This window comes from Colossoma macropomum, unplaced genomic scaffold (genome assembly GCF_904425465.1).
Source record: "Colossoma macropomum unplaced genomic scaffold, Colossoma_macropomum, whole genome shotgun sequence".
Taxonomy (NCBI): domain Eukaryota; kingdom Metazoa; phylum Chordata; class Actinopteri; order Characiformes; family Serrasalmidae; genus Colossoma; species Colossoma macropomum.
The window spans coordinates 27,415,876-27,431,166 of record NW_023494801.1 but is presented as its reverse complement, the minus strand read 5'-3'; the positions used below and the strand labels follow the sequence as shown (position 1 = coordinate 27,431,166).

General features: G+C 37.1%; 1 long non-coding RNA gene across 1 annotated transcript; it reads left to right on the top strand.

Moving 5' to 3' along the window:
• Positions 1 to 7,333: 7,333 nt before the first annotated feature.
• LOC118821314 lies at positions 7,334 to 14,967 on the top strand. Its single transcript, XR_005008328.1, has 3 exons — positions 7,334 to 7,387; positions 11,056 to 11,172; positions 14,863 to 14,967. It is a non-coding gene; the product is annotated as an uncharacterized LOC118821314 (long non-coding RNA).
• Positions 14,968 to 15,291: the final 324 nt, after the last annotated feature.

Here is a 15,291-nt window from a genome sequence, read left to right as displayed (position 1 = left end):
CAATGTAGTAAACTGGTGATGCAGTGCTTCTAAGCTTGACAGTGTGAAAAGGTGAAAATTGTCCAAACCAAAATTGTAATGGAGTCTGTATGTTATAGATTGAGCTGGTATTGGCAGAAATGTGTGTGTGTGTGTGTGTGTGTGTGTGTGTGTGTGTGTGTGTGTGTGTGTGTGTGTGTGTGTGTGTAGCAAAAGCTTGAACAATCCTGAACATTCCACTTTTTCTGCAAATGTTAGTGCACAATTTCTAGTTAACACACTGGAAAACATAAAATATTAAAAATTTAAAAATGCCATACATTCTACTCATTGCATAGAAGTGTGTTCTCCACCGAAGATATGCACTTATTTTCACTTAGAAAGTGAACAGAACATGACATTTGATCATTTTTTTTTATGACTCTATGTAAAGTAAGGGGAAAAAAATGTTTCAGATTGTTTTTGTTATTTAATATATTTGCAGTGCATTTCCTCCTCAACTGTTCACAAATAATAAACCTTATTCATCAAAGTCACATATAAAGTGAGCAGATTAGACCACCTCTAATAATGCACAAAGTGTCCTGTGGAGATTTGTCTGCAAATGATGAATCAGCTTCAGTGCGTGAAATCAAGCGCCAGCCAACCAGCACCTCATTTACATTTCATGTACATAATGCCACCCTAAATCATGCAGATGTTTTGGTAAGAAGCCAAGAACATGACAGCATTTAGTGGCTCATGAACCAATGGCTGTGCTTATAGGCGGAGTTTAAGGTAAAACAGTGAGTGTGCTTCTCCATACTGAGCAAACTTTATAGTGTTAAAATTACAATGACTGGAAAAGATGAAATGTGAAATAAATTAAACATTTTTTTTATATTGTATAATGACATGATTTGCATAATGTGGTAATTTTGCTAAAATATCGTATTTAAACACTGTATTATTTCAGTGTTTGCACTGGCTGGGAATTCTTTTTTATAATTAATTATTTTTTGGGTGGAGTCAATAAGATAACATGGAAGCACAGTGTAATATGTCTTTGAATAGAACATGGAATCATTGCAGCTTTTGTTTATACCAATATTTATGTAAAAAAAAAATATGCTGCTTGATGCTGGACACATTGTTTTATCTTGCTGAGACAAGATTTTGATTTAAAATATATTTTTTAAGATATTTTAGATATTTATGGTTAAGGCTTACATGCAGGACACTGTAAGGCAAATTGTGAAATTGTGATTATTTTTCAATAAGGGGTGGCCACATATTGCTATATTAAAGCTGGAAATGAATATAATAAGGCCAAAAATGATAAGAAACTTAACTCATGGCCTCAATCCATTAATCTTTTATTATAACTGGAGAAGAACTGTCAGTTTAAAGATTAGAGGTTGATGAAAGATTGGCAAATAGTTTAGAAACACCCCAAATCAGAAATCATAATGCATTTTCCTTTCACATTGTGATGAATTTTCTGCAACATGGTACATTTTCTCTCATGAAGTTGAGGTCTTAAAACAGAATATTATTGGTTAACGGGCTTATATTCCAGAAAGTCTTTCAGAAGTAAAGATGGGGAGGAGTTCACACTCTCTGAAGGACTGGGTGGAAAAATAGTGCAACAATTCTAGAATAAAGTTTCTCAATAGTAAAATAGCAAAGAACTTGGGGATTTCATCATCTATGGCACATACTATCATTAAAAGATTCAGAGAATCCAGAGAATCTCTGTATGCAAGATAAAGGCTGAAAGCCGATATTGGATAGCTGCGAACTTTGGGCCCTCAAGCAGCACTGCTTTAAAAACAAACATGATTCTATAGTAAACATCACTACATGGGCTCAGGAACACTTCTAAAAATGTCTGTCTGTGAACACAGTTTGTTGCTGCATCCACAAATGCAGTTAAAACTCTAAAACTCAAAGAAAAAAACACATATAAACAGGATTAAAAAATGCTCTGGCTCAAGCTCATTTAAGATGGTCTGAGGTAAAGTGGAAAAGTATCCTGTGTTCCGACAAGCCTAAATTTGAGTCCAGCCTGCAGTCCAGACTGGTCACCCTGTGAAAACATTTGGTGCATTATGAAATGATAAATACGACAAAGGAGACCCCAAACTGTTGAAAAGGTGAAATCTTACATTTCACTTTCAAAACTACAGCAATTGGTCTCTTCAGTTCTCAAACACTTACAGAGAAGAAGTGATGCAACAGAGTGGTAAACATGCCCCTGTCCCTACTTTTTTTGAAACATGTTGCTGTTTAAAAAAGTTAATATAATATATTATATAATGTGGATGATTTTTTGATGGACCTGATAAACCCCAAAACCAAATTTCCAGAAACTGAAATAATGGAATAAAGTTCAATTATACATACAATTAGAATAGTCTCTGCATGTTTTTAAAAGGATAGTAGGAAGTGAGTTCTTACACGAATGTAACGACACTTTTTCATTTTTGTAGTAGCATAAAATCTCACAGTGGTCAGAGTGGAGGCGACGCCTGAGCGTTTTGTACTTTTCTGTGGACTAAATGAAAATGCTGGTCATCTTTGGAATCCTGCTGATGTTCACAGAAGCTGGAATGGGTAAGTTTCTGCAGTGGAATTTCATTTTATGATTTAATGCTTCACATTTTTTGATGACAGTGGCAAAGACGTTTGTTCATGTGACAGTTTTCAATTTATGTGTATCTTTCTACTGAATTGGTGCAAAGTCAGAGCCTAAAACACATTTCAGACTTTTAACTGACTGGGGCTTTAGACTGAAATCTTCTTGTTTTGAGTGATTAATTAAGTTTATTTTATTAAAAGAACTAATTGAGCATTCCAGTTTGTCACTACCAACAGAATCATAACTCTACCAACTTTACCAGATGTTTGTAGTGACTGTTTCAGCAGTGACAATTTTAGCTAATTTTGAGCAGAACTCAAAAACCCCAGTACATGATGAGCAAGTACAGCTTTGAACAGTTGTACATCTATTAAATCATAATGTTTTTCATTGAAACACAAAAAAAAAATTTACTTAATTGCAGAAAATGTGGTTTGTCAGTGACATTTCCTGATGTTACACACTGATTTTCAAACTTTCAGACATATTTACTTCAAAACAAAGGGATCTGCTCACCATATGGTCATGATGGACAGGGATGCAGTCTCATGTCCTGCTCTAATGCAGGGGTGTGGATAAAATAAGGCTCTGCGTATGACCTAAAACTCTTTGTGTTTCAGTAGTGACATAAAAATGTGGGACAGCATTTTTTGAATATACTTTTTTATGAAAAATGTCACAGTGATAGAAGCCAGGATGTTGAAGGGGCATGAAAAGATCCAGAGCTCTGCCCAGTTCATTGTAGAATTGCTCTGGCATATGGTCATAACATATTAGTATTATTTTTAATTGATGTGTCTCTTTGCACATAGATCATGTCTGTTACAGTCCTTTTATATATTAAAAAAAAAGATAGAAAATAGAAAATATAAATTAATATAAAAAATATAGAAGATATAAAAGATAATTGGTCATGCTGTAAAATTGTTCTTGACTGGTTGGGGTTGGGGGCGGTATGGTGGCACAGTGGGTAGCGCTGTCGCCTCACAGCAAGAAGGGTTTCCTCCAGGTGCTCCGGTTTCCTCCCATAGTCCAAAAGACATGCAGTCAGGCCAATGGGACACGCTAAATTGCCCCTAGGTGTGAGTGTCTGTGTGGATGCATGTGTCTGTCTACCCTGCAATGGACTGGTGACCTGTCCAGGGTGTTTAAGGAATGGTGAACATGCCTTTGTGTAGTATTATAAGGGTCCAGGCTAGGCAATACCCCTGAGAAGCTGTCACTTTATATGCATTTAACATATAAAGTTAAAGTGTTGTTTTACAATTATATATATTTTTTCTGAGTTTTACTATGTAATATTGATTATGTAAAATAGATTTCTTTGGGAATTATTTTACCTTCCAGGACAAAACCTTCACCAAACTATCTTAAAACTATGTCTCAGACATCGGGCCACATATTCATAACCACTTCCTGTACTAGCTTTCTGTGAGGAAGTTGTTGAAGTACATTGCAGAGTTTTTTTAAGTAGACTTAATAATAGTGAAATGATCAGCTCATGCAGGAAGATCATTTTACTTGACGAGAAATCTTAAAATAAGTTCCAGTGTAGAAACAAGTAGGTTCTGAAAAGTGTTTTACAGCCTGAAATGAGTAAAAAATGCTGTGTTTTTTAGATCAAATTAATTGAGATCAGACTTGCTACAGCACAGTAATAAGCGAAATATGCTGTATATTATAATATCATCATTTTTGCATTGTTAATTTTAGAACACTGAAAAAAATGAAGGCCAAAGAACAAGAAAAAATATATTTAAGTGGAAATTAATTAATTCTAGTGGTGTGTAGTTATGCAGTTATTGGTACTTTATGTAACATAGCTTGTTTTGCCTGTAAATTATTCAATTTTAAGATTTCCTGACTAACTGAGGCATAAAAGACATAGCTGTGATCACTTTAAGAATATATCATTAGATCAAAGATAGAAACTAGGAAATACTTTTAAAACAAGATAATTAATTTCATATTTCCAGATTTAAGATTTTAAATCTTGGCAAGCACAAGACAATTTGGAGTACATTAAACTCTTCAGATGTTACATTTCTATCACCACCACTGTGAACAATTTATCACTTTATGCAGAAATTTTGACTGTGGAACTCCCCTTTGACACTGACTTAGCTTGCAATCATTTTTTTTTAAACAATGAAATTAAAAAATCTAATTATTACTTCCACATTTATTTCTTCACTGAAAACTGTCACTCAGTGTTTAATCTCAGCTCTCTGGTGAAAACAGGCTGTTTAAAGTGTTTTAGAGGTGAATACAGTAGACGACACTTCACTGTATCAGATTAATGACAGAATGTTCTTGCTGTTCTTCCTCTGCAGGTTTGCTGTTCATGAACCCTGTTTGTAGATTTAATCAGAGTGATCCATGTTATGGAGCTGTGGGACGACCACTGTACCTGCAGCTGCCATCTGAGTATCAATTAGTCTTAAAGAAGAACATCAGTGGAACTGATTCTGTAAACATTTTCAGATTTAAAAACCAAAAAATCACACAAAACCATTCAGATTATCCAAGATGGCAGTTTGTTACTAATAACAGCACCATGATAATAAACAGTGCAGAGAAAAGAGACTCAGGAAGATACATTTTAGATACATTTGATTCAGCAGGGAGAGACAGAGGCGTTTATCATCTCCAGCTGGTTATTGAAGGTAAGTCTACACAACCTCTAATTACATCACACAGTAACAAAAACATAAAACTACTATATTTACTAATTAACTCATATAAATTCCTAACAGAGAATTTTGGTAGAACAAGTAGGACCACAATATGAGTTCAGTACTACTTTTAACAAACTGTATAATGACATTAAATTTGGGATTTCTAAATTATTTGCTGCAAAGATTGGTATATTGGCAAGTGAAAATGTCTAAAATCTTGTAGAGATATCTAATATTTCTCATGTTGAGACTGTTGTAAGCTTATTATAAGATTATTTAACTTGCCTCTAGGTATTTTAAAGTGATTTTAGTAAGTGAAATTATCTCACTTCATTCAACAAGCAAAATTATCTATCAGTACAGTGAGATAATAGACTAACTAAAATCACTATAAACACACAAAAATGTCTAGAAATAAGTTAAATAACTACATAGTAAACTTACAATAATCTCAATGAGAAATATTAAAAGAATCAAATAAATATAAGAAAATATCACTTGTCAGGATACCATTGTGTTACTGCTGTATTTGTTAATATCTTACAGGTTTTCTCAAAACATCAGTAGCTTTGATTGTAAGTTCTTGTATTCAGAAAAGAAAAAATCTTAGTTGTAGAAATTTAACTGTCTCATTCAGTATTTATAGAAAATTAAGTGGTGGAGAAATTCAGGCAGCCAAATAACATTATTAGCTCATAAAATTGATACACATAGCTTGGGGTTGATTGATTGATCTGTAATCTAGACTATGTTATAATCTAGACAGAGTAATAATCTACAATGTGCTGTAATATAGATGGAACCACACTCTAGACTGAGCAATAATATAGACTGAGCTGTAATGTAGATTGAGCTCTGATATAGACTGAGCTCTAATCTAGACTGAACTCTAATCTAGACTGAGCTCTAATCTAGACTGAACTGTGATCTAGACTGTCCTGTATTATAGACTGACCTGTAATCTGGACTGAGCTGTAATCTTGAATAGCCTGTATTTTAAACTGAGCTGTAATCTTGACCTGCTTGTAATCTGGACTAAACTGTACTCTACACTGAGCTGTAATCTTGACTATCTTGTAATCTGGACTAAACTGTAATCTACACTGAGCTGTCGATCTATAATTTCCAGATGTGGTGTCCTCAGTGGCTGTGAAGTACAACTGCTTCTCCATTGAGAACAGGACATTGTCTTGTTCCTCTGATGGAGATAATGTGCACTACAGCTGGACTGTCCAACATGCACACCAACTGACTGATGGGAACCAGACTCTTCTGCTGAACAAAGAAGCTGTTGGAAATGTGACCTGTTATGCACAAAATCATGTTAGCCGTGAACACAAAACTATTGAACTACAACAGTGTCCTGGTAAGTCTTGTCTTTTTAAAGATTTAAATGAGAAATAAAACAACATTAACAACAACAATAACAACAACAACAGTGATACAACTGTGAAAGTGTTATTAGACACAGCTTTCAAGGCAGAACCCAAAGCAGGTCATGTGTGAAATTAAATCATCTCTCATGCTGTTATATTTCACATCATATTTTCTTTCTTTTTCCAAAGCAAAATGTAATAACTGTTGGCATGTGCTAAAGAAGTTGCAGTATCATTGTTTTTTTTTTATTCTGTGAATTTGGTGTTTTCACAGGAAGTGATCAAAGGTACGATATAAATGATCGATAAACAATTTTTCAGGACCTGCAGTTTCAGTCTGCTTTAAGGATGCTAGGATGCTTGAGAGTTTTAAGTTTGCTTTTTTTTGTTGACATCTTAGCTGTTCGATTTGAAAAGTAGACTGAACACATACTTCATAATGAAGGGTAGCTAGAGTGGTGGGTTTATATGATTTCAGCATATTTACTGTATAGACTTGCCATTGTTTTGTACCTATAAGGCAGAAATGTATTGTTGTGTCACCTTATTTTTATGACATTGCAGGACATTTAGAAATTGTAACTTATCCCTAAAAGAAACTATCTAAGTGACATACTCACTTTTCTCTTTATCACAATTGATGCTCTGTTGGTGTGTAATTACAGAGCCTACAACTGTGACCCCCAGTACCACTCTGAAAGTCAAATTGACCCCATGGATGCAATCACGTAAAGGTACAAGTCTCACACTGACTGATAAAGAGGCTCAGACCCCCACTAATAATTGCACCTCCAACCCTCAAGTTCCTCTCAGTTTTCAGAGTAAGAGAATAGCTTGATAAAGACAACACTGCAAGAAAATCAGCGTCACAAAAGAACTTAAAACCTTATTTGGTACAAAATTCCTTTGAAATAAAATGTTTGAACAAGCTTCAAGCTCAATACTAGAGAAACTTTGTTCTAGTAAATAATGAATAAAGTAATAAAGTAAAAATTTCTACAAATAATACTTTTTTGCTTAAAATAAGATACATTCCTGAAAATGCTTCTCAAAATGAGGCACCAACGTTAAAAAACACATATATGATAATAAACTGCTTTATGAACTCCATAGAGTTAAACATTTGATGCTCATGTGGTGACACTGCAAACAATGAAATCTTAATGAGCCTGAAAATCTTTGTGTATTCATTTTAAGATTAATAGACTAGACTAGATTTATATGCAAGACGATAAATTTAGTTTAAAATTTCAAGACAACTTATTATTATTATTATTATTATTATTATTATTTAACATTATTTTAACAATGCAATGTTTTTGGAATATTCTGAGTTTATAAAGCAGGAAATCTGTCCAGTTAAGTTCTTATAATAATTGGTCTTGAAATGTCTTCTACCATAGTGGAGAGCTTCAAAAGTTTTCAGACCACAAAGTCTAAAAGCTCCTTACTCTAAAAAAGGTAATTGTAAAGAAGTACCATCACTTATATGTCTGAAACAGTGACATGGTGGTTTGATTTCAACTTTGGGGGTCACTGCTCACAGCATCTGTCTCAACCTATTCTAAGTGTTCAAATGTTCAAGAATATTAAGATGTGGAGTCGCTTAACCAAGAACAGAGAAGTAGGGCTGTAGTCAAGACCACCTTTGTCGAGTCAACGACCATGGCAAGTCGAGATCAAGTCAAGACCAAGTCTAGAGGGGGCTGAGATCAAGCCAAGACTAATGACAGTGAAACCTAAAATATCAAGTCCCCTTTGAAACAAAGTCTTAAATAGTCTTTATTTCCAATAAATGAAGGATTTTCTTTACACAAAAATACAAAATATCTCCATTTCTATTTACACAGATGGAATATGGATTCAGAGTTTGGCATTCATTGCCTGATTGGAATAAATCTAACCAACAGCATCAAAATTATATCAAGATATTTTCAGATTTTTATCTGACGAAGTTGAGAGTCAGAATAAAGCCTTTAAACAAGCATCAACTGTTGTAAAGAATGAAGCCCTTCATATGACATCAAGAATTCTTCCTGTGCTTTTTAACTGTATGCTTCGTGCAACTGTCTCCTTTTTAAAGAGATTAAGGTACCACTTTAGAATAAGATCACCATTATACAGCATGGCTTAAAATGAGTTTGTTAATGTTTATTAGTTGGCTCACAAACACTTTAAAAATCATAAATATAGCAGTTATAACACATTATGAAAAGGGCAAGTGATCAGTAAACATCAAAATCTGAGGTTTAACTGTATAAATGAATGTGGTTTCACTATTAGGCAAACAACAGGTCACTGTTGCTCTTTTTATTCATGTGTTATAATTGCTTATTAATGATTTCAAGGTCTTTATGACCTAAAAAATAATGATTAATTAACTCATTGTAAACCATTCATAAATGCTTTATTAGGGGAGTCTTATTTTAAAGTAGTACCAAGATTAAGATAGTACAGTATTTTCTACAGAACCTGTGAAATTGTTCACCTCTATGCAAAACTACTGCGAAGTGTTTAATACCATCAAGTCAGATTTAGAAACATCCTCTCAGACTCAGACTCTGAAAACTCCAGCCGTCCTACTGAACACCACTGCAATAAAAACCACACCAGCAAAACCATCATATGTTGTGTGTTGGATGCTGGTCTGTTGGTCAGCAAAAATAAAAGTTAATATTCCAATCACCAGAAAAAACAGCATATGTTAGGTTTTGGATGCAGGTATGTTGGTCAGTCACAGTGACCATGCTAAGTGACCAACTCAACCAGCACCAGACCAGCATAAACCACCATGGTATTTATGCTGAACTGTGCTGTTTTTTTCAGCAGAGATTAATAACCAATATAACTCAGATTAGCCATTTTAATCTACAAACACTGTTAGCTAGCTTGCTAGGTGAAGAAATATGCCTTTGAGTACATTTGAGCCAGTTTTTATACATCACACTTATTGTCACAGTTCCCCCTTTGTCCCTCTTCTTCCCCTGTGTGGTAGCCATGTCCCTTTAGTTTTCTTGCTCCTGTGCTTTTGTTGTTATTTTGTTCTGTGTCTCCTCCCTGGTCCTGCCCCCTTGTTATCTTCTCCACCTGCCTGTAGCTCCAAGGTGTTTATCGTTTCCTCTCAGTGTATTTATACCCCTGTTTTTGTTCAGTCTCCTGGTCTTGCATTGTGCATGTTCTTCTGTTTCATCTTTTCTTGATCTTTTCTTGATGGGTTTCCCAGTTTCTGGATGCTGTTAACTCTGATTTCAATAAAAGCAACTCACACTTGCATCCCGCCTCCTCACCTCCAACGTTAAACTTATAAAAGGCTGTTGAATTTAGTAAAAGCTTTTTTTACACAGATCTCTGCTGGCTGCACAAATTGGATTTATCTTCCTCGGTTTTGACTTCTGTCTGGCTCTTCAAACTCGGTTACATACCTCGGTGACAGATTGCTTTAGATTTACTTTTAAAAATGGTAAATAATGATGAATAGTCTAGGCTACTTTTTGAGGTACAATAAAATGAAACAAATCTATTAACCCAGTTAAATATCATAAAATATCAGAAATGAACCCATAAGTACTTACATGACAGGGAAAAGTAGTATTATGAGTAGTACTAGTAATTAGTTACAGGTTTAGTGACCATATTTACAGCATAATCATGCTGGTTGAGAGCTGAAAGACAAAAGTGCAATGACAGGGCTAAAACTGTACTTTATCCACTTCAACAAAAATCAAGACACAGAAGAAAATTTTATCAAACTTCTGTTGAGAGTGAATTATTGGGGAGAACAGTTCACCCCCTCACAACATTGCATGGCCATGTCCCCTTTCCCCCCCACTCCTCTTAAATCTGTGCCTATCAAAACATCCCACCCCTAAAAATTCAACCCCAGAGCACCTCAGCTACTTTTTCCTTTCATCTTTGAGTTATATTATCAGGAAGGGGGTTTTCCAAGACTTTAAATTGATAAGGCCCACTTTAGAGACTACTGCAGCTTCTCTGTACCAGGCAAGTAGACGTGTTTATAGATATAGCACTTTTTTTTATTTTTTATCCAGAGTGCTCCTTTAATGCACTTCTTTTCAATTCAAAATATAGAACCCTTCCATTATAAGAAAGTCTGTAAAGACTGATATATTACATCCATTAAACGCTTTATTTAGGTTATTCTGTATATTTCTATATAGACCATAATAGAAATAAATTCATATTCAGCTAATTTTTATTGTCAACATTGATGTTGTTACAGTTACTGAGCAAAATTCCATTCTCTCTCTATACTGTCTTTAATCCAGTTTTTGAATTTCCTGTTTACTGTATTTACAGCTAATGTAATACTTTTTGGTATATTTGATGTCTAATCTCTCTCGCTCTCTCTCTCTCTCTCTCTTTCTCTCTCTCTCTCTCTTAGGAGACATTGTGTTTGTGTCTGTGTGGGTTTTGGAGATTATTATTCTGCTGTCATTGTTAGGAGGTTTTCACATCTATGCCAGAATCCAAAGAAAACAGGCCAGCAGAGCAACAGAAAGTAAGAGCTCTGTGTTTACTACACAATAAAGGCACATTCAGAAAGTATCTTTAACCAGAATAAGACTCAAGTATAGGGCTGTCACGATCATGAATTTGGACCATGCCTTCAACATACGGTGCTAGTATGAGTGAGGATTGGTGGAGGGAGGAATTGGGGTGTTCTTGATGGCTTCTGTCTGGGGCTACGAGGCCAGACCACCAAAGAACTCTGAGATGAATTTCAGAACTGTTTAGGTCTTCAAATGAATGAGGTGCATGAGGAGTATGATCAAGGTACCTTCACATGAAGAAAAAGACAGTGGTCCAGAGACTTCTGTACTACAAGAGCTGATTCTGCAACAGTGACATGAGAACTGTAGCAGCTTGGGTAGAACTTGTTATGAATATATGCCAGCAGGATATGTGGGAGCTGGATTTAAAATGAGGGTTTGGTCACTTGCTATTAAGATAAGAGGAAAGATGTAGCAGATGAATTTGACTTGGTTTCATGGCTTGATGGTGAGAACTGCATAACAGACATCTGGGTCTGAAACCCTGATGAGCAAGCTGAGGGCAAGAGTGGCAAGGAAAAACTCCCAGAAGCATGAGGAAGAAACCTTGGGAGGAAACAGGACTCAACAGGGGCGTGGCAGGTAAAGGGTTGGATAAGAATAAACAGATTATAACTTACTGAAAAAAATGGTCAAGGAGTAGGGATGGCTATTAGAAGGTATTGGCTGCATATGGGATGGGTTGGTGATGGGTGTGATGATAGGCAGAGGCAGCTGGTTGATGCTGTGGTCAATGTTTGATGTAGTTTAGCCTGGAGTGTCCTATTGGCAACACAATGGTTGTTCAATTAAGGTTATGGATGAGGATCCCTTGCTTGAAATCCAAGCTTCCAAAAGGCCAGTGATGGTGAATCGACATGGATCCCATGGATTGAGGACTGAACGGGATACGAGAGCATAGTCAACAGTATATGGGGAGTCAAATCAGTGATGGCAGAAGTGTGGCCAAAATGACTTGGAGAGCAGCAGGTTCCCAGGGGCACAGGCAGCATCTTCACAAATGAATCAATGTTAGTCCATTTTAAGGGAAAGAAGGGATATTTATGGGATTTCCTCTGCATTGAGATGCAATGCTGACCCAGGGTAGAAGGAGTGGGAGAGGTCAAGCTCAGCCAAGCTGTTGCAGTGGAGAGACCTGGGAAGCAATGGCATCTGTTTTGTGAAGCATCAGATGTGATGGGGATAAGAGATGCAGCCAGCAAGAGTAGAGGATCAATCGGAGGCTGGGGTAAATGAAACAAGACTGTATGGGAGATGGAGAGAAGCTGCTGTTGTAAAATACGAAAGGAGTGGCTGATGCAGTTGAAGTTTATTGCATTGGGGTTTTGAGATGAATGCTGAATGGGGGCTAGAACTCTGAATGAGGTGTATCAAAAGTGCTGGAAGGACAATGGTCAAATTCAACGAAATGGGGTGCTTATCCCCTGCAGTGATGTTCCAAGTGGCAAAGTCCATGGGGTCACTTGTAGGTTTGGAAAGAAAAGTCAACAGGGGACTAGAGAGGTAGAATGAGAATGCCAGGTAGCAGGAGACGGTGTATGATGCTTGAGAAAGTAACAATGTTGATTCCAGGTCCTGGTAGTAAGAGTAGGAATGGGTGGAGGCAATCTATAGCAGGAGGCAGGGCTGGACGATTAATTTCCTATATAACGAGACATATTAGCCAATGAGACCATTGTATTCACAGTTCTTGGCCTGAGGCAAAGATGTGAGTCCTTCACCGATAGAGGAGATGTGGTGCACCAGGCCTTGTTAGGTGCAATTCCAAAGGGGGGGAGTGGAAGTGCAAGTCGGTCAAAGAAACAAGGTGCCAGTGTAGGGGGATATTAAAGAGGGGGATGAAGTAGAGCTTAGACATTCCATGGGTGCAGACCTGAAGAACTGGAGGAGTCAAGCAGTGATAAGTGGGGCAGTTGGGGAGAGGGGTGGTGGCATGAGTCATGTGGGGAATGACAGCCATCACAGGGGTGGAGCAGGAGGAGAGAGAAGTGTGTAGTTGGAGGATCCACAGGTGCAGGCAAAAGTGATCTGGATGATGTATAGGGAGTGAGGCTTTAGCAAGTAGGACAGTAGGGAGAGACAGTAGCATTGATGCTGCGGGAAGTGGTGAGACTAGCTGAGCAGTCAGGTCAAGAAAGTTTGAAGCATATATAGGTGCAGGCCAGAAGTAATAGAAGGAGGCATTGAGGGACATGCGTTGGCAATCGAGCAGCAAAAGGGTGGTGGAACCAGTAAGGATTGGGTTGGTGGCGGCAGCTGAGGAGTAGGAAACCTGGAATGAGGAGGTACAATGGACTGAGGAGGTGAAGGGTGTGGGATGAGGGATGAAAAAGGAGTGGGTGAAAGGAGAAAGAGGGATGTAGAGAGAAGAGCATGATGAAGGGGGATGAAGGAAGAGGGAGGGCTGAGGGATAAGAGATGAGAGGGCTGCATGAAAGAAGAGACAAATAGAGTGGGACATAAAAAGAAAAGGATTGAAGGGAGGGACAGCAGACAATGGGAAGTTGACTATAGGAGAGGATAAGATCAGTAGGTCGTGAAAGTATATAATACAATATGGAAGGGATCAAAGGCTAAGAAACAGAGCAAGAAGGTAAAAAAAAATGGAGGTCATTTAACACTATCAATGGTACACTGGCTGTGAACATTATAGATAATAGAACTAAGTAAGCAATTCCTCAACAAGAGCTAATACAGTCAGAATGCAAATATTGATTTAGGTAGGTTAGGTTAACGGATAAACTGACAAGCCAAACTGATGAGCAAAATGCTTAACATATGAAGGCATTGCATCCTACCAAGTAGATGTAACATATGATATTGGACAGATTGGAATTTTGGCTATATGGTAGGGAAAAGAGTGGGGGATAAACATGAGGAAGGAGGAAAATGGAAGCAGGCATGAAGGAGGAAACAGAAAATAGCAAGAGAGTGTGGAAATGGCAGCTTGTTTCACCACTTGGAGTGGCTGTTGATGAGGTGAAGACACTGTGTAGAATGTGCATTGGCTCTGTGATGTCATCATGTAGGGTGTGCACTGATGCATCGTCATGTAGTTTGAATGCTCACGCAAGCTGAGGATGGTTGAGCAATGGCGGCAGAGTCCAGGCAAAGTGATTGGTCCTTCATGTGCGAGGGCAGGAGTGGAGCCGCGTGAGTCACTTGAGACCACCTTGAGACCCCCGCCACCATGCTTGATGCATTGAGTCTGGGCAAGGAGAGTGCGCAAGACTGGGCAAGTCAGCCGGGCATAACCATGATTAGGTGATTCTGTACTAATTGTGACAGGCCTAGTTATGTAAGAGTCATTATATATTATTTAAACTTATCTAAATAAGGATTGCAAAGGTGGTGTCGATGTTGCTCAGTTGTCCATCAAATGTTAGATACATATGAAAGAGCACTGTTGTAGCAGCTAATATTATGCCCACTGTTAAGTTCCAGCCTGGATTACTTTCAGAATATTGTGGTCAAATTGGTAAAATTTATTGAAAAGGAATTATAATTATATTTTGTCAGATTTCATGCAATAATAGCCATTAAAAAGTCTTTAAACTTGGTATTAGCTAAAATCTCAAAAATGGTGCTATGTGTCCATTGTGAAATTAAAGTATCCTCTTCCACTGTGATGCTCCTAGGTAAGGAAGAGGAGGTGGAGGAGGGTCTGTACACCAACCGGGAACAAGAAGACAGAAGGCATCATTAGAGGAGATAAACCATCAGACTCTCCAACTCACACAACCTGAACCATCAGCAGAAGACAACCATCAAAGAGGAAATAGGCTGAGGTCATTTAGATAATTAAGGACAATGGTGGACTAAATTGACAATGAAAATTTGCCAGTCCAAGTAAGAAAGTTATTTAGTCTTCTGAATTAAATTTAAACATAGACAAGCATTTATAGCAATTTTTTTTGTCCGAAAGGTCTGCATGGAACTTACTTTAGCTAGCAGGTTGAGTCCAGTCCAGTCATCACTGGAAGAAAGTATGGCCTTCAGTAGCTTAATAAACACATCTCTTTAAACGTATCCTTTACAAAGAACATATGAGGTTAGAATTCCATTGA